This window comes from Saccopteryx leptura, chromosome X, assembly GCF_036850995.1.
Source record: "Saccopteryx leptura isolate mSacLep1 chromosome X, mSacLep1_pri_phased_curated, whole genome shotgun sequence".
Classification (NCBI taxonomy): Eukaryota; Metazoa; Chordata; class Mammalia; order Chiroptera; family Emballonuridae; genus Saccopteryx; species Saccopteryx leptura.
The window spans coordinates 100,125,058-100,145,367 of NC_089516.1; the positions used below are offsets into that span (position 1 = coordinate 100,125,058).

Consider the following 20,310-nt stretch of genomic DNA (forward strand, 5'->3'; position numbering starts at 1 on the left):
ACACAATCATACTTGGAGACCTCAATACACCGCTGACGGCTCTAGATTGGTCATCCAAACAGAGAATCAACAAAGACATAGTGGCCTTAAACAAAACACTAGAGCCCCTGGATATGATAGACATCTACAGGACATTTCATCCCAAAGTGACTGAGTATACATTTTTCTCCAGTGTACATGGATCATTCTCAAGAATTGACCATATGTTGGGCCACAAAAACAACATCAGCAAATTCAGAAAAATTGAAGTTGTACCAAGCATATTTTCTGATCATAAAGCCTTGAAACTAGAATTCAACTGCAAAAAAGAGGAAAAAAATCCCACAAAAATGTGGAAACTAAACAACATACTTTTAAAAAATGAATGCGTCAAAGAAGAAATAAGTGCAGAGATCAAAAGATATATACAGACTAATGAAAATGACAATAAGACATATCAGAATCTATGGGATGCAGCAAAAGCAGTAATAAGAGGGAAGTTCATATCACTTCAGGGCTATATGAACAAACAAGAGAGAGCCCAAGTGAACCACTTAACTTCCCACCTTAAGGAACTAGAAAAAGAAGAACAAAGACAACCCAAAACCAGCCGAAGAAAGGAGATAATAAAAATCAGAGCAGAAATAAATGAATTAGAGAACAGAAAAACTATAGAAAAAATTAATAGAACAAGGAGCTGGTTCTTTGAAAAGATCAACAAAATTGACAAACCCTTGGTAAGACTTACCAAGGAAAAAAGAGAAAGAACTCATATAAACAAAATCCAAAATGAAAGAAGAGAAATCACCACGGACACCGTAGATATACAAAGAATTATTGTAGAATACTATGAAAAACTTTATGCCACTAAATTCAACAACCTAGAAGAAATGGATAAATTCCTAGAACAATACAACCTTCCTAGACTGAGTCAAGAAGAAGCAGAAAGCCTAAACAGACCTATCAGTAAAGAAGAAATAGAAAAAACCATTAAAAACCTCCCCAAAAATAAAAGTCCAGGCCCTGACGGCTATACAAGCGAATTTTATCAAACATTCAAAGAAGACTTGGTTCCTATTCTACTCAAAGTCTTCCAAAAAATTGAAGAAGAAGCAATACTTCTAAACACATTTTATGAGGCCAACATAACCCTCATACCAAAACCAGGCAAGCATGGCACAAAAAAAGAAAACTACAGACCAATATCTCTAATGAATACAGATGCTAAAATCCTAAACAAAATACTAGCAAATCGAATACAACAACATATTAAAAAAATAATACATCATGATCAAGTGAGATTCATCCCAGAATCTCAAGGATGGTTCAACATACGTAAAACGGTTAACGTAATACACCATATCAACAAAACAAAGAACAAAAACCACATGATCTTATCAATAGACGCAGAAAAGGCTTTTGATAAAATACAACACAATTTTATGTTTAAGACTCTCAACAAAATGGGTATAGAAGGAAAATATCTCAACATGATAAAGGCCATATATGATAAACCATCAGCTAACATCATATTAAATGGCACTAAACTGAAGGCTTTCCCCCTTAAATCAGGAACAAGACAGGGTTGTCCACTCTCTCTACTCTTATTTAATGTGGTACTAGAAGTTCTAGCCAGAGCAATCAGACAAGACAAAGAAATAAAAGGCATCCATATCGGAAAAGAAGAAGTAAAGGTATCACTTTTTGCAGATGATATGATCCTATACATCGAAAACCCCAAAGAATCCACAAAAAGACTACTAGAAACAATAAGCCAATACAGTAAGGTCGCAGGATACAAAATTAACATACAGAAGTCAATAGCCTTTCTATATGCCAACAATGAAACAACTGAGAAGGAACTCAAAAGAATAATCCCCTTCACGATTGCAACAAAAAAAATAAAATACTTAGGAATAAACATAACAAAGAATGTAAAGGACTTATATAATGAAAACTATAAACCATTGTTAAGGGAAATCGAAAAAGATATAATGAGATGGAAGAATATACCTTGTTCTTGGCTAGGAAGAATAAATAGAATCAAGATGGCCATATTACCCAAAGCAATATACAAATTTAATGCAATTCCCATCAAACTTCCAATGACGTTTTTTAAAGAAATAGAGCAAAAAATCATCAGATTTATATGGAACTATAAAAAACCCCGAATAGCCAAAGCAATCCTAAAGAAAAAGAATGAAGCTGGGGGCATTACAATACCTGACTTCAAACTCTATTATAGGGCCACGACAATAAAAACAGCATGGTATTGGCAGAAAAATAGACAATCAGACCAATGGAACAGAATAGAAAGTCCAGAAATAAAACCACATATATATAGTCAAATAATTTTTGATAAAGGGGCCAACAACACACAATGGAGAAAAGAAAGCCTCTTCAATAAATGGTACTGGGAAAACTGGAAAGCCACATGCAAAAGAATGAAACTGGACTACAGTCTCTCCCCCTGTACAAAAATTAACTCAAAATGGATCAAAGATCTAAACATAAGACCTGAAACAATTAAGTACATAGAAGAAGACATAGGTACTCAACTCATGGACCTGGGTTTTATAGAGCATTTTATGAATTTGACTCCACAGGCAAGAGAAGTGAAGGCAAAAATTAATGAATGGGACTACATCAGACTAAGAAGTTTTTGCTCAGCAAGAGAAACTGATAACAAAATAAACAGAAAGCCAACTAAATGGGAAATGATATTTTCAAACAACAGCTCAGATAAGGGCCTAATATCCAAAATATACAAAGAACTCATAAAACTCAACAACAAACAAACAAACAATCCAATAAAAAAATGGGAAGAGGATATGAATAGACACTTCTCCCTGGAAGAAATACAAATGGCTAACACATATATGAAAAGATGCTCATCTTCTTTAGCTATTAGAGAAATGCAAATCAAAACGGCAATGAGATACCACCTCACACCTGTTCGATTAGCTGTTATTAGCAAGACAGGTAATAGCAAATGTTGGAGAGGCTGTGGAGAAAAAGGAACCCTCATACACTGTTGGTGGGAATGTAAAGTAGTACAACCATTATGGAAGAAAGTATGGTGGTTCCTCAAAAAACTGAAAATAGAACTACCTTATGACCCAGCAAACCCTCTACTGGGTATATATCCCAAAAACTCAGAAACATTGATACGTAAAGACACATGCACCCCATGTTTATTGCAGCATTGTTCACAGTGGCCAGGACATGGAAACAACCAAAAAGCCCATCAATAGATGACTGGATAAAGAAGATGTGGCACATATACACTATGGAATACTACTCAGCCATAAGAAATGATGACATTGGATCATTTACAGCAAAATGGTGGGATCTTGATAACATGATACGAAGCGAAATAAGTAAATCAGAAAAAAACAGGAACTGTATTATTCCATACGTAGGTGGGACATAATAGTGAAACTAAGAGACATTGATAAGAGTGTAGTGGTTACGGGGGGGAGGGGGGAATGGGAGAGGGAAAGGGGGTGGGAAGGGGCACAAAGAAAACAAGATAGAAGGTGACAGAGGACAATCTGACTTTGGGTGGTGGGTATGCAACATAATTGAACAACAAGATAACCTGGACTTGTTATCTTTGAATATATGTATCCTGATTTATTGATGTCACCCCATTCAAAAAATAAAATTATTATATATAAAAAAAAAAAGAGTGGAGAGAGTGGACAACCCTGTCTTGTTCCTGACTTAAGGGGGAAAGTTTTCAGTTTTGTGCCATTTAATATGATGTTGGCTGATGGTTTATCATATATGGCCTTTATCATGTTGAGATATTTTCCTTCTATACCCATTTTGTTGAGAGTCTTAAGCATAAAATTGTGTTGTATTTTATCGAATGCCTTTTCTGCATCTATTGATAAGATCATGTGGTTTTTTTCTTTGTTTTGTTGATATGGTGTATTACGTTAACCGTTTTATGTATGTTGAACCATCCTTGAGATTCTGGGATGAATCCCACTTGATCATGATGTATTATTTTTTTAATATGTTGTTGTATTCAATTTGCTAATATTTTGTTTAGTATTTTAGCATCTATATTCATTAGAGATATTGGTCTATAGTTTTCTTTTTTTGTGCTGTCCTTGCCTGGTTTCAGTATGAGGGTTATATTGGCCTCGTAAAATGTGTTTGGAAGTATAGCTTCTTCTTCAATTTTTTGGAAGACTTTGAGTAGAATAGGAACCAAGTCTTCTTTGAATGTTTGATAGAATTCGCTAGTATAACCGTCTGGGCCTGGACTTTTATTTTTGGGAAGGTTTTTAATAGTTTTTTTTTTCTATTTCTTCCCTGTTAATTGGTCTGTTTAGGCTTTCTGCTTCTTCTTGACTCAGTCTAGGAAGGTTGTGTTGTTCTAGGAATATATCCATTTCTTCTAGATTGTTGAATTTAATGGCATAAAGTTTTTCATAGTATTCTACAATAATTCTTTGTATGTCTATGATGTCCGTGGTGATTTCTCCTCTTTCATTTTGGATTTTGTTTATATCAGTTCTTTCTCTTTTTTTTTTGGTAAGTCTTGCCAGGGGTTTGTCAATTTTGTTGATCTTTTCAAAGAACCAGCTCCTTGTTCTATTAATTTTTTCTATCGTTTTTCTGTTCTCTAATTCATTTATTTCTGCTCTGATTTTTATTATCTCCTTTCTTCAGCTGGTTTTGGGTTGTCTTTGTTCTTCTTTTTCAGTTCCTTAATGTGTGAAGTTAAGTGGTTAACTTGGGCTCTCTCTTGTTTGTTCATATATGCCTGGAGTGACATTAACTTCCCTCTTATCACTGCTTTTGCTGCATCCCAGAGATTCTGATATGTCTTATTGTCATTTTCATTTGTCTTTATATATCTTTTGATCTTTGCGCTTATTTCTTCTTTGACCCATTCATTTTTTTAAAAGTATGTTAGTTAGTTTCCACATTTTTGTGGGGTTTTTTTTCCTCTTTTTTGCAGTTGAATTCTAGTTTCAAGGCTTTATGATCAGAAAATATGCTTGGTACAACTTCGATTTTTCTGAATTTGCTGATGTTGTTTTTGTGGCCCAACATATGGTCAATTCTTGAGAATGATCCATGTACATTGGAGAAAAATGTATACTCTGTCACTTTGGGATGAAATGTCCTGTTGATGTCTATCATATCCAGGTGCTCTAGTGTTTTGTTTAAGGCCACTATATCTTTGTTGATTCTCTGTTTGGATGACCAATCTAGAGCCGTCAGCGGTGTATTGAGGTCTCCAAATATGATTGTATTTTTGTCAGTTTTTGTTTTGAGGTCAATAAGTATCTGTCTTATATATTTTGGTGCTCCTTGGTTTGGTTCATCTATTTTAAGAATTGTTATGTCTTCTTGATTTAGTGTTCCCTTAGTCATAATGAAATGACCATTTTTGTCTTTGAGTACTTTTGCTGTCTTGCAGTCAGCATTATCAGATATGAGTATTGCTATGCCTGCTTTTTTTTTGGATGTTATTTGCTGGAAGTATTGTTTTCCAGCCTTTCACTTTGAATTTGTTTTTATCCTTGTTGCTTAGATGTGTTTCTTGTAGACAGCATACAGTTGGATTTTCTTTTTTAATCCATTCTGCTACTCTGTGCCTTTTTATTGATGAGTTTAATCCATTTAAATTTAGTGTAATTATTGACACTTGTGGGTTCCTTATTGCCACTTTATAGATTGCTTTCTCTTAGTTTTGTGTCTTGTTTGATTCTTCTCTTTCATTTTTCTATCTTTTGTTTTTGTTTTGTTGTATTCTATACATCTTTCCTCTGTTGCTATCTTTTTTAAATCATGTGCTTCTGTGATGGTTTTTTCAATGGTGGTTACCATTAAGTAATGAAAAGTGTTCCTATCCTGTTCTTCGTAGTGCACTATCTTGTGAGTACTTCTGCACTCCATCGACCTTTGCTACTGTTAATATCCGTCCTCTCCCCCCCCCTTTTTTTTTGTTGTTGTCACAGTTTAAATTTAGTTTTATTGTGTTCTTGCTGGAGCTTTTACTTGTGGTTTTGTTTTGTTTTGTTCTTTTTATCTGGTTTCAAAACCCCCTTTAGTAATTCCTGGAGTGGGGGTTTTCTGATGATAAATTCCCTCATCTTTTCTGTATCTGTGAATGTTTTTATTTCTCCTTCATATTTGAAGGATAGCTTTGATGGGTATAGTATTTATGGCTGAATGTTCCTCTCTTTCAGGACTTTAAATATTGGGGTCCACTCTCTTCTAGATTGTAGAGTTTCTGTTGAAAAATCTGATGATAATCTAATAGGCCTTCCATTATATGTTGTATTCTTCTTTTCCCGGGATGCCTTGAGAATTTTTTCTTTGCCATTGGTTTGTCCCAATTTCATTATGATGTGCCTTGGAGTAGGTTTGTTGGGATTAAGAAAACTCGGAGTTCTGTTTGCTTCTTGAATTTGAGGCTTTAGTTCTTTCCATAGGCTTGGGAAGTTCTCATCTATTATTTGTTTGAATATGTTCTCCATTCCATTTTGTCTCTCTTCTCCCTCTGATATACCTATTATTCTTATGTTATTCTTTTTGATAGAGTCAGACAATTCCTATAGGGCTATCTCATTTTTTTAAAGTTTTTGAGTCTCTTTCTTCTTCTCTCTGTTGTGCCTCAAGTTGCTTGTCTTCTATTTCACTAATCCTACCTTCTATCTGGCCTGTTCTATTAGCTAAGCTTGTTACCTTGTTTTTCAACTCGTGGATTGAGTTTTTCATCTCTGTTTGATTTGTTTTTATAATTTCAATTTCCTTGGTAATATATTCTTTGTGTTCATTGAATTGTTTTCTGAGCTCCCTAAATTGTCTTTCTGTGTTTTCTTGTATATCTCTGAGTATTTTTAGGATTTCTATTTTAAATTCTCTGTCATTTAGGTCCAAGGTTTCCAATATATTAAATATTTTCTCCATAGATTTTTCCTCATCTATCTCTGCTACCTCTGTCTTTTGTATCCATGATATTTGATTTCCTTTTCCTTAGTGGCATCTGAAGGTGGTTTTGTTGATAGTATTAATGAGAAGTAATAAAGAATAAAAAGTTAAAAAAATAAAAATAAAAAAGAATGAAATTATTATCTCCCCCTTTTTTTCCCTCTTATCTCCTCTTTCCTCATTTTTGAGAAAATCTTGTGGTGAAATGTGAATTATATTGTGCTAAATAGAACAAAAACTACCACTACCTATAATGGAGGGCCTGAGTTGGGGAGAAATGATAAAGGGGCAAAAAAGGGGGTATGGACCCACAAAATGCAAAAATGAAAAAATTTTGGTCAAGAATAAAATTATTTGTTTTAGGAGTTGGTTGACTAAGAGCTATGATGAGAGGAATAAGAGGAAAACAGGAAAAAGGGGGGAAAATTAAAAAATTACTATTGTATTTAGTGGAGCAAGAACTAGATAAAAATGGAGGGCCTGGGTTAGGAGCACAGCTAGTGAGTTTAAAAAGCGAAGTAAAAACCCCCCAAAGTGCCACAAAGAAAAATTTGAGTCCCAGATAAAGTAATTTGTTCGTGATTGAGGATTGAATGAGAGGAAAAGTAAAGGAGAAAAGGAAAAATTAATATAGAAGGAGAAAAAAAAAAGAAAGAGGAAAACACAAAAATAAGAAAAAAGAATAAAAGGAGAGAGAGAGAGAGAGTTAAGGATTTTGGAGTGCAACCCTCATAGAGAGAAAGGAAGAAGAAAGAAAAGATAATGGGAGATGTAACACTTATGGTTAGTGTAGTTCAAGGAGAGGAGAGAGTAAGACCAGCAGAGAATTAAACAACCAAATTGGGAGAGGAAGAAAATAATCAGGACAAGAAGATAAGAGAAACAAATGGCCCTGGCCAGTTGGCTCAGTGGTAGAGCGTCGGCCTGGCGTGCAGAAGTCCTGGGTTCGATGCCCGGCGAGGGCACACAGGAGAAGCGCCCATTTGCTTCTCCACCTCTCCCCCTCTCCTTCCTCTCTGTCTCTCTCTTCCCCTCCCGCAGCGAGGCTCCATTGGAGCAAAGATGGCCCGGGCACTGGGGATGGCTCCTTGGCCTCTGCCCCAGGCACTAGAGTGACTCTGGTCGCGACAGAGCAATGCCCCGGAGGGGCAGAGCACCGCCCCCTGATGGGCAGAGCGTCACCCCTGGTGGGTGTGCCAGGTGGATCCCGGTCAGGCGCATGCAGGAGTCTGTCTGACTGTCTCTCCCCATTTCCAGCTTCAGAAAAATACAAAAAACAAAACAAAAACAAGAGAAACAAACGAACAAATATAATAAAATGGGATAAGTTATAAAGTCTGTGGATTATTCTTGATTTTGAGAGGTTATCTTCTTGCTTTTTCTTTTCTCTCCCTCTTCCTGGTCAGTGACTCTGTACCCCGAGTTCTGCCCCTGTGGCATGCTTAGGTAGAGGTTTGCAGTTGATAAGTCTCTATGGCAATGTCATATATTGGGCTTCAGTCTCATTGGCAGTCAAGGCTCATTAGCATTTGCAGTCTCTGCCAATGAGAGAGTCCGTATTCCTGGAGTCTCTCTCCTAGTCTTTCCTTCCTGAATTAGTAGCCTGATGATCCAGCTATGGGGGTTGCTGCTGCCTCTGCCTGGAGAGTAAGATGTTCAAAGGGCTGGCAAATCCCCACTGTATTCCCACTCAGCACAGGGCTCTGGGTAAGGCTCAATCAGTCAGAGCCCCTAGCATAATCAGGCGGGGCTTCAGCCCACACAAATACCTCTGACTCTGCCCCTCTGTCCAGTAACATGGGCACCCACTCCCGGGGGAATCTCTTGCCCACTCTCCGTGCTCACTGACCAGGATATCAGGCCAGCTGCCTCTCACTCTGAGTGAGGCGCCCTGACCGCATGGAAAAGTTCGAGTGTAGGGAATTTCACTCCCGCTCCCTCATTGTGCGCTGCTTTTTGGGGTGCAGGGGTAACCCCGAGATTCTGGTTTCGGCCCACACAAAGGCCTCTGACTCTGCCCCTCTGTCCGGTAACATGGGTGCCTCCTCCCGGGGCTCTGGGAGGAATCTCTCACCCACTATCTGTGCATGCTGACCAGGAGATCGGGGCAGATGGCTGTCCCAAATGCCTTTCTTTGTCTGGATTTGGCATGAGCATTAGCTTGTGTTGACTGGGTTGCCACAAGCACAGTTTTTCCTTGGCTTAGACGTCTGTGCCACAGCCTGGTTCGGATGTTTGTGCCGCAGTCTGGTTCTATTCACACCCTATGCCCGCCTTAGTTCCTATACTCTCAGTTGCCAGTGAAAGCAGCCCTTATTTAGGTTAGTGAGGAAGGCGGAGTGTTTCTTCCTCCTTATTTCCTTCAGGGTTGATTATATATTTAGTCAATTTTTCGCTCGATCATACCTTCACATTTAGTGTGGAACTTCTGGAGGCTCCAAGGGTAGATTTTTCTGTCTCTGGTTGAAGATCTTGTTTAATTTTGGGGGAGATTTATTGGTATCATTCCTTATGGCACCATTTCTCTGACATCACTCCTCCACTGTCTACCAATTAATTTTTGACCTTAAATTGGAGGAGCCATAGGCTCACATATATCTTGCTTTTGAACAGGATAAGCAGTATACTGATTTTCAATCTCCTGTTGTTACAGTGTAAATTGTAGTTTATTTAATAAATGTTTTAGACAGGCAACATCATCTATAGGGGCTCCCTCATTTTTTAAGAAAGAGGTATGAAAGCCTGTGGATGGCTGAATTTCATTAACATTATCAGTAACTTCAGAAGCAGAGACAGTATTGTCCAAATCATTATTCTGTTCATTCTGTGCTGAATCAAATTCTTCAGGCTCATTAAAAATAACCTCACTCTGTTATTAGCAAGTCAGGTAATAGCAAATGTTGGAGAGGCTGTGGAGAAAAAGGAACCCTCATACACTGTTGGTGGGAATGTAAAGTAGTACAACTATTATGGAAGAAAGTATGGTGGTTCCTCAAAAAACTGAAAATAGAACTACCTTATGACCCAGCAATCCCTCTACTGGGTATATATCCCAAAAACTCAGAAACATTGATACATAAAGACACATGCAGCCCCATGTTTATTGCAGCATTGTTCACAGTGGCCAGGACATGGAAATAACCAAAAAGCCCATCAATAGATGACTAGATAAAGAAGATGTGGCACATATACACTATGGAATACTACTCAGCCATAAGAAATGATGACATCGGAACATTTACAGCAAAATGGTGGGATCTTGATAACATGATACGAAGCGAAATAAGTAAATCAGAAAAAAACAGGAACTGTATTATTCCATACGTAGGTGGGACATAATAGTGAAACTAAGAGACATTGATAAGAGTGTGGTGGTTACGGGGGGGAGGGGGGAATGGGAGAGGGATAGGGGGTGGGGAGGGGCACAAAGAAAACAAGATAGAAGGTGACATAGGACAATCTGACTTTGGGTGGTGGGTATGCAACATAATTGAACGACAAGATAACCTGGACTTGTTATCTTTGAATATATGTATCCTGATTTATTGATGTCACCCCATTAAAAAAATAAAATTATTAAAAAAATAAAATAAAATAACCTCACTCAGTCTTTAACAGAATCTCGATCTGATTGGAAAGGGCCAAGGACTGTAGCAATAAGTTTATAAGCAGCCCACATTTCAGCATCAAGCGGATCTTCATGCTGATGAGCACGGTGTAAAGATTTTCCTACTTGTTGCCAAACATTCAAATTCAATTGATTACAATGTTCAGGAGTATACAAATAACAGCATTTCTAAATAGCATTTAAAAGATGTAACAAAACCTTGTCTTTTATCTGAAACCCAGACCCTTTTAAAAGGGATTTTAAAACCTGTACATAATTGTCCAATAATGAATGGGAATTTCCCATGACTTTGCTCATTTTCCCAAAAGTTTTGCATACACAGTGTGTCCAACTTACCCTTTCGGGGTTTTGCCTGTTCCTAATCTCTTCTTAAACCCCATGTTCGGTGCCAAATGTTGTTGTGAGTTGGGGGCGCAGAGAGAGAGATCAGCAGACGAAATCATTAATGACTAGCAAAGGACCACCGCTAGCTCAGGCAAACGGCCCCGAGTTCATGCTGTGTCCTACTTTTATTCACAAGACTTCAAAAAGTTTGTTTACTGAGAAATTGGCATAACATCAAGCATAACTTTTACTTAAAGATACATGGAGTACACCTGCATAATAGTTTAATAATAATATAATATCAAAAGGCATTAATTGCTATTGCTTCTATGGTTCCCACAACATTCATCTCTATCTCAAGGGATAACCTTGAAAGGAAGAGAAATCTTATGAGAACATTTTACTGAGAAAAAAGCCCAGCAACTGCCTTCAGTCACATAGACCTATTTCAGTGACTTGCCTTCAAGTCACAAAATAATTCTCTTGGCAAAACATTCTTTTTTTGTTGGCTGTGTTCCCATCCAAGGCCATGCAATGGGTTATTGCACTACATCTAAATTATATTTTTAACTCACTAAATAGAAACAAATTGGCAATAGATACATATCTATTAACAATTGAATCTAAAATACAAAATAAATGAACAAGCTGATCAGAAATAGACTCTTAAATACTGAGAGCATTTTGATGATTGCCAGATGGGATTGAGGTTGGGAGAATGAGTGAAAAAAGTGGAGGGAATAAGAAGTACAAATAGATTGTCACAAAATAGTCATGGGGATGTATAATACAGCATAGAGAATATAGTCAATAATATTGTAATTATTGGCCCTGGCTGGTTAGCTCAGTTGGTTTAAAACATTGTCCTGAAACACCAAGGTTGTGGGTTTGCTCTTCAGTCAGAGCACATATGGGAAACAACTAGTGGATGTATAGCTAAGTGGAAAAACAAATGAATGATTTCTTCTCTCTCTGTTCCTTCCTCTCTCTGTCTTTCTCTACTACTACTACTACTACTACTAATAATAATAATAATAATATTGTAATTATTATATACAGCATCAGATGGATATGAGATTTACCCAGTTGATCACTTAGTAAGTCACATACTATCTAAACATTACATTGTATACCTGAAACTAATATAATATTATATGTCAACTGTAATTAAAAAATTAAAAATGGTTTAAATTAAAAAATTACAGCTAAATATTGCTGACCCTTGACCCACATAGGTTACAATTACACAGGTCTATTTATATGTGGATTGTTTTCAATAAACACTGTAAATGTAAGTTAATAAATAAATGAACAAAATCTTACCATTTGTGACAACATGGGCATACCTGGATGGTATTGTGCTAAATGAATTAAGTCAGTCCGAGAAAGACAAATACCACATGATTTTTACTTATATATGGAATCTAAAGAACAATATAAATGAACAAACAAAACAGAAACAGACCTATAGTTACAGAAAACAGACTGATGGTTACCAGAAAGGAATGACATTTGGGAGACTGTGTAAAAAAGTTGAAGGGATTAACTACATATTGGTGCTTAGAAAATAGTCATGGGGATGTAAAGTGTAGCATAGGGAATAAAGTCAATAATTTTTTTTCTTGTATTCCAAGTGAGAGGAGGGGAGATAGACTCCCGCATGCACCTTTACCGGGATCCACCTGGCAACCCCTGTCTGGGGTTATGCTCTGCCCATCTGGGGTCATACTTGCAACCAAGCTGTTTTCAATGCCTGAGGCAAAGGCTCCAGGGAGCCACCCTCAGCACCCCAGGCTGATGGGCTCAAACCAATGGAGCCATGGCTGTGAGAGGGGAAGAGAGAGAGAGAAAAGGGAGGAGGATGAGGGAGAAGCAGATGGTCACTTCTCCTGTGTGACCTGACTGGGAATTGAACCTAGGACATCCACACACCAGGCTTATGCACTACCACTGAGCCAACCAGCCAGGGCAATATTTTTTTTGAGAGAGAAACAGGAACTTAAAGTTGCTCCTGTATGTGCCATGACCAGAGAACTGAACTGGCAACCTTTGCACTCTGGGATGATCCTTCAGTCAACCCATCTATTTGGCCAGGGCAAAGTTATAATATTTTAATAACTATGCATGGTGCACAGTGGGTATGGGAAATATGTGGAGACTTTGTAAAGTGTATAGTTTTCTTTTTTGTTCCTTTTTTATTATTAAATGAGAGGCAGGGAGGCAGACAGACAGACTCCCGCATGTGCCCCACCTGGGTCCACTGGTAAGACCACTATGGGGTGATGCTCTACCTCCTGGGGCCGTTGCTCCATTGTTCAGCAACTGAGCTATTTTAGCTCTTATGGTGATGTCAGGGGGTCATTCTCAATGCCAAGGAGAAAAAAAGAGAGAAGAAAGGGAGGAATGGAGAAGGAGATGGTGACTTCTGTGTGCCTTGACTGGGAATCAAGCCCAGGACTTCCACATGCCGGGCCAATATTCTACTACTGAGCCATCCAGCTAGGGCCTAGTCTATGATTTTCTAAGCACAATGTTGTACACCCAAAATTAATACAAATAATATTGAATGAAAGTTCAAATTGAAAAAAAAATTTAAATGTGATTTTAAAATATTTGTAAAGCCCCCCTTAATTTTTTTTGAAAAAAAAAAAAGCATGGAAATGGCCAATGAACACATGAAAATGTGTTTAACATCATTGGTCATTAAATAAATACAAATAAAATGTACAATAAAATACCTAAATTTACACTCATGAAAATGTCATGAATCAAAAAGATAGTAACAAATGTTGGCAAAAATATGTATAAATTGATACCCTTTTGCATTGCTAGTAGAAATGTAAAATGATGCAGCTACTGTGGAAAACATCCTAGCAGTTACTCAAATAGTTGAGCGTAAAGTTATGTATAATCCAGACATTCCATGCCAAATATAAACCAACAGAATTGAAAACATAAGCCAACCCAAAACCTGTACACATATATTTATAACAGCATTATTGATAATAGCCAAAAGTTGAAATAACCTACATGTCTATCACCTGATAAATAGATAAAGAAGATGTGATATATAATAGAATATTAATTCATCATGAAAAGAAATGAAGTACTGATCCATATTACAATGTGGGTGAACCATGCAAACAGTTTTTTTTTATGTGAAAGAAACCAGATATAAAATGTCACATATTATATGATTATATGTGATTATATGATTTCATTTATATTAAATGTTGAGAATAAGCAAATATATAGAAATAGAAAAGAGATTAGTGGTTGCCAGAAGCTGGGGTGAGGGGAGTGACTGTTAATAGATATGGGGTTTCTTTTGGGGGAGATGAATATGTTCTGGTATTAAGTAGTGATCAGCGCACAACTCTGCGAACACACTAAAAACCATTTTAAAGGGTGAATTTTATGTTATAGTATTACATATCAATAAACATATTTTTAAATGTCAATATGCATGATTAAATTTCTACTGAGGAAATGCTTTAGGATTTTTTTTTTTTTACTTCCTTATGCCACATTCTTCACCTTCCGTGTCTTCTCAATTGTCTCTGATGGTGTATGGTACGTCATTCTTACTTTCCATCTTCTCTCTGGATTTTGATGAGACCCACTATTTGGACACTCCATCCACAATTGTTTCAGTGATGGACAAATGACCCATATCAGGTCAATTAGTAGGCAACAAGACTTAATTTAGGGGTGTCCATTGCTCTACCAAGAAGGCAAATTCTAGTGTTGGGTTAAGAGTTGTGAGACTGAAGGTACCAAGGTTCTCCAGTAAGATCCAGAAAAGGAAAATGCAACCCAGGGGAAGTGTCTCTTGATGGTGTTTTGCAAAAAAAGTTTGCACTTTGGATTAAGTAATGCATTAAGTTGCCTCTACTGTTGAACATTTAAGCTTATACTGACTATAAATTGCCTATTTACATCGTTTTTATTTATACTTGGAATGAAAAAATACTAAAGGATATTGATGTTTTTCTTGGCCCCAACCCCCTTAGGACATGATTTAAAATATTCACCCCTCACAGGACCCTGCCTGCTAAGCCTGTGATTGGTTCCTGCCCATCAGAGGAGAGACACCAGACAATTCTTATGACTTAGCACATGAAAATTAAAAGTTTATGTAACACACAAATAAATGATCATCAAATAATTTTTACCTCTTAAATAAGAAATTGAAAAAGAAGCAGTGATAGTACAATGCAGAAGGATGATATTGGCATTGGAAATTATTCTATTCTGTGAAAGCCAACCAAGACATTGCCAGTAAATGTGTGAATTGAGGTTTGAAAACACATAAAACTTCAATCAAAGTAGTCAACTCAGAGAAACCAAAATGGAATTTGATTGTAATTAAGTTACCTGAAACCTAAGTATATATAGTACTCGCTTGTACCTAGCCTCATGCTTGGCACATAGCAGTGTCAGTAAATATTTTTGAATGAGTGAATAAATCTGTATGAACAAAAGGGTCAATATGCCAGTGGGAAATCTAAAGAGGCTGACATAGCCAGTCATCCTCCACATGAGGTTCATAAGACAGGACATCTTACCTATAAAAAGACATAGTTAGAGTGCTCACTTTGGCAGCACATATACTAAAATAGGAACGATACAGAGAAGATTAGCATGGCCCCTGCGCAAGGATGACACTCAAATTCATGAAGCATTCCATATTTTTAAAGAGAAACCCAAAGAAATCTACACCAAGACACATCATAATTAAAATACCAAAGCTAAGAGATAAAGAGAAAATACTCATAATTGCTAGAGAACAAAAGGCTATCACCTACAAAGGAGACCCCATAAGAATGACATCTGATTTCTCAACAGAAACACATGAGAAGGGAATGGCAAGAAATATTCAAAGTAATGCAGAACAAGAGCCTACAACCAAGACTACTTTATTCAGCAAGGCTATTGTTTAAAATTAAAGGAGAAATAAAAAGCTTCCTAGACAAAAAAAACTCAAGGAATTCATTACAACCAAACCAAGGCTACAAAAATGTTAAGGGGCCTGTTGTAAACAGAACAAAGGGGAAAAAGAATATAGTAAAAGAGGAATATAGCTTTAAAGAATAAAATGTCAATAAACAACTACATATCAATAATAACCTTAAATGTAAATGGATTAAATGATCCAATCAAAAGACATAGGATAGCTACAAGGATAAGAAAACAGGACCCATACATATGCTGTCTACAAGAGAAATACCTCAAACTAAAAGATGCACATAGAATGAAGGTAAAAGTATGGAAAAAATATATTTCATGCAAATAGAAATGAAAAAAAAAGCTGGGGTAGCAATACTTATATCAGACAAAATGGACTTTAAAACAAAGGCTATAGTAAGAGATAAAGAAGGTCACTACATGATGATACAGGGAATAATCCAACAGGAAGATATAACCATTATAAATATCTACGCACCTAATATAGGAGCACCTAAATATTTAAAGTAGACTTTGATGGATATAAAGGGCAAGATCTACAGCAATATTATTATAGTAGGGGATTTCAATACCCAACTAATGTCACTAGATAGATCCTCAAGAAAGAAAATTAACAAAGAAACAGCAGACTTAAAGGACACACTAGATCAACTGGATTCAATAGATATCTTCAGAACCTTTCACTCTAAAGCAGCAGAATATACATACTTTTCAAGTGCTCATGGTACATTCTCTAGGATAGACCACATGTTAAGGCACAAAAGTGGTCTCAACAAATTTAAGAAAATTGAAATCATATCAAGCATTTTCTCTGATCACAATGGCATGAAACTAGAAATCAACCATAACAGAAAAACTGAAAAATACTCAAACACTTAGAAACTAAATAGCATGTTATTAAATAATGAATGGGTTAACAATGAGATCAAAGAAGAAATAAAAAAAATTTCTAGAAATGAATGATAATAAGGAAACAAATCAAAATTTATGGGAAACAGCAAAAGCAGTACTGAGAGGGAAGTTCATGGTATTACAGGCATACCTTAAGAAGCTAGAAAAAACTCAAATAAACAACTTAACCTTACATCTAAAAGAACTAGAAAAAGAACAGCTAGTAAAGCCCAGGGGTAGTAGAAGGAAGGAAATAGTAAAGATAAGAGCAGAAATAAATGACATAGAGGCTAAAGAAACAATACACAGGATCAATGAAACCAAGAGCTGGTTCTTTGTAAAAGTAAACAAGATCGATGAACCTTTAACCAGACCTATCAAGAAAAAGAGAGAGAACTCAAATAAATAAAATTAGAAATGAGAATGGAGAAATAACAACTGACACAAGAGAAATATAAAAGATCATAAGAAAATTCTATGAAGACCTCTATGCCAAAAAACTAGACAACCTAGATGAAATGGACAAATTCCTTGAAACATATAATCTTCCAAAAATTAATCTGGAAGAATCAGAAAACCTAAACAGACCAATTACAATAAATGAGATTGAAACAGTTATCAAAAAACTCCCAACAAAGAAAAGTCCTGAGCCTGATGGCTTCACAAGTAAATTCTACCAAATATTCAAAGAAGAACTAACTCCTATCCTTCTCAAGCTATTTCAAAAAATTCAAGAGGAAGGAAGACTTCCAAGCTCCTTTTATGAGGCGAGTATAATTCTGACTCCAAAACCAGGCAAAGACAACACAAAGAAAGAAAATTATAGGCCAATATCCCTGATGAATTTAGATGCTAAAATCCTCAACAAAATATTAGCAAACCGGATCCAGCAATATATGGAAAAAAAATCATACACTATGATCAAGTGGGATTTTTTCTGGGGAGGCAAGGCTGGTACAATATTCGCCAATCAATCAATGTGATTCATCACATAAACAAACGGAAGGAGAAAAACCACCTGATAATTTCAATAGATGCAGAAAAAGCATTTAATAAAATCCAGCACCCATTCATGATCAAAACTCTCAGAAAAGTGGAAATACAGGGAACATACTTCAACATGATAAAGGCCATCTAAGACAAACCCACAGCCAACATCATACTCAATGGGCAAAAATTAAAAGCAATCCCCTTAAGATCAGAAACAAGGCAGTGGTGCCCCCTTTCACCACTCTTATTCAACATAGTTCTGGAAGTCCTAACCACAGCAATCAGACAAGAAAAAGAAATAAAAGGCATCCAAATTGGAAAAGAAGAAGTAAAACTATCATTATTTCTAGATGATATGATATTATATGAAGAAAACCCTAAAGTCTCAGTAAAAAAACAACTGGACCTGATAAATGAATTCAGCAAGGTGGCAGGATATAAAATTAATACTCAGAAATCAGAGGCATTTTATACACTAACAATGAACTGTCAGAAAAAGAAATAAGGAGAGTAATCCCCTTCATCATTGCAACCAAGAAAATAAAGTACCTAGGAATAAATTTAACCAGGGAGATTAAAGGCTTTTACTCGGAAAATTATAAAACATTGATAAAAGAAATCAAAAAAGATACAAACATGGTTAGGAAGAATAAACATCATTAAAATCTCTGTATTATCCAAAGCAATTTATAAATTCAATGCAATACTGATTAAAATACCAATGACTTACTTCAAAGATATAGAACACATATTCCAAAAATTTATATGGAACCAAAAGAGAACACGAATAGCCTCAGCAATCTTGAAAAGGAATAATAAAGTGGGAGGTATCACACTTCCGAATATCAAGTTATACTACAAGGCCATTGTATTCAAAACCGCCTGTACTGGCATAAGAACAGGCATATAGATCAATGGAACAAAATGGAGAACCCAGAAATAAACCCACACTTTTATGGACAACTGATATTTGACATAGGAGGTAAGAGCATACAAAGGAGTGAAGACAGCCTCTTCAACAAATGGTGTTGGGAAAATTGGACAGCTACCTGCAAAAAAATGAAACTAGACCACCAACTTACACCCTTCACAAAGAGAAACTCAAAATATTAAAAGACTTAAATGTAAGCTGTGAAACCATAAGCATCTTAGAAAGAAACATAGACAGTAAGCTCTCTGACATCTCTTGCAGCAATATATTTGCTGATTTATCTCCACGGGCAAGTGAAATAAAAGACAGGATAAACAAATGGGACTATATCAAACTAAAAAGCTTTTGCCCAGCTAAAGACAAGAACAGAATAAAAAGGCAAACCACACAATGGGAGAACATATTTGACAATACATCTGATAAGGGGTTAATAACCAAAATTTATAATAAACTTGTAAAACTCAGCACCAGGAAGACAAACAATGCAATCAAAAAATGGGCAAAAGAACTGAATAGACACTTGTCCAAAGAGGACATACAGATGGCTAATAGGCATATGAAAAAATCCTCAACATCATTAATTATTAGAGAAATGCAAATTAAAACCACAATGAGATATCACCTCACACCAGTCAGAATGGTGCTCATCAGCAAAAGAACACAGTAAGTGCTGGCGAATGTGGAGAAAGGGAACCCTCCTGCACTGCTGGTGGGAATGCAGACTGTTGCATTCACTGTGGAAAACAGTATGGAGATTCCTCAAAAAATTTAAAATGGAACTGCCTTTTGACCCAGCCATCCCACATTTAGGAATATATCCCAAGAACACCATACCACTGATTCAAAAGAAGAAATACACCCCCACATTTATGGCAGCATTGTTCACAATAGCGAAGATCTGGAAACAGCCCAAGTGTTCGTCAGTGGACGAGTGTATTAAAAAGTAGTGGTACATATATACAATGGAATACTATGGGGTCATGAAAAAGAAGGAAATCTTACCTTTTGCGACAACATGGATGGACCTGGAAACTATTATGTGAAATAAAATAGGCAGAAAAAGAAAAATATTATATGACCTCACTCATTTGAGGAATCCAATGAACAATGGGAACTGAGGAACGGAATTCAGACAGAGTAGGGATCAAAAGAACCAGAGGAAAAGAGAACAGAGGGAAAGGGTAGATAGGATGGGATAAATCTGAAGGGAAGGGGGGAGGGAGTTGTTGGGAGGGGGCAAGGGAGATGTTGAGGGGAATACGGGGAAGGGGGATACACTCGGGGCAACACTAGAATCTATGTAAACACAATAAATTAAAATCAATAAAAAAATTTCAAAAAAGAAAAATGGATGTACGAATGGAGGCAGTAGAGGTATAGAGGTATAGACTGAGACCTGGCTCTGTATGCTTGCTTAATGTACACCACAGAGCTACAAGCACACATTCAGTGTGGGTTCCTGACCTCGGACTCTTCTGTGTTGGACAAGGTAAATTTCACCTTTTGCGACATGTTGGTAGCCACAGCTACCTTTCATCTAGTGATAATCTCTGCTTAGCACTGCAAGTAGTTTAACCTATTTACCAACCAGTGGAAAAGACAACCATTGCATCAGAGAAAATATTTAAACAGTAAAAAC

General features: G+C 36.5%; 1 protein-coding gene, 1 non-coding gene and 1 pseudogene across 2 annotated transcripts in view; 1 reads left to right on the forward strand and 2 right to left on the reverse strand.

Annotated features, from left to right (window-relative positions):
* LOC136385989 (HUWE1-associated protein modifying stress responses 1 pseudogene) overlaps positions 1 to 10,947 on the reverse strand; it is a 42,397-nt pseudogene extending 31,450 nt beyond the window's left edge.
* Positions 1 to 20,310, reverse strand: part of ACSL4 (acyl-CoA synthetase long chain family member 4) — a 237,783-nt gene that overhangs the window by 185,212 nt on the left and 32,261 nt on the right. The window lies entirely within an intron of this gene.
* LOC136386575 (U6 spliceosomal RNA) lies at positions 15,481 to 15,587 on the forward strand. The gene has a single exon (XR_010747945.1). It is a non-coding gene; the product is annotated as a U6 spliceosomal RNA (small nuclear RNA).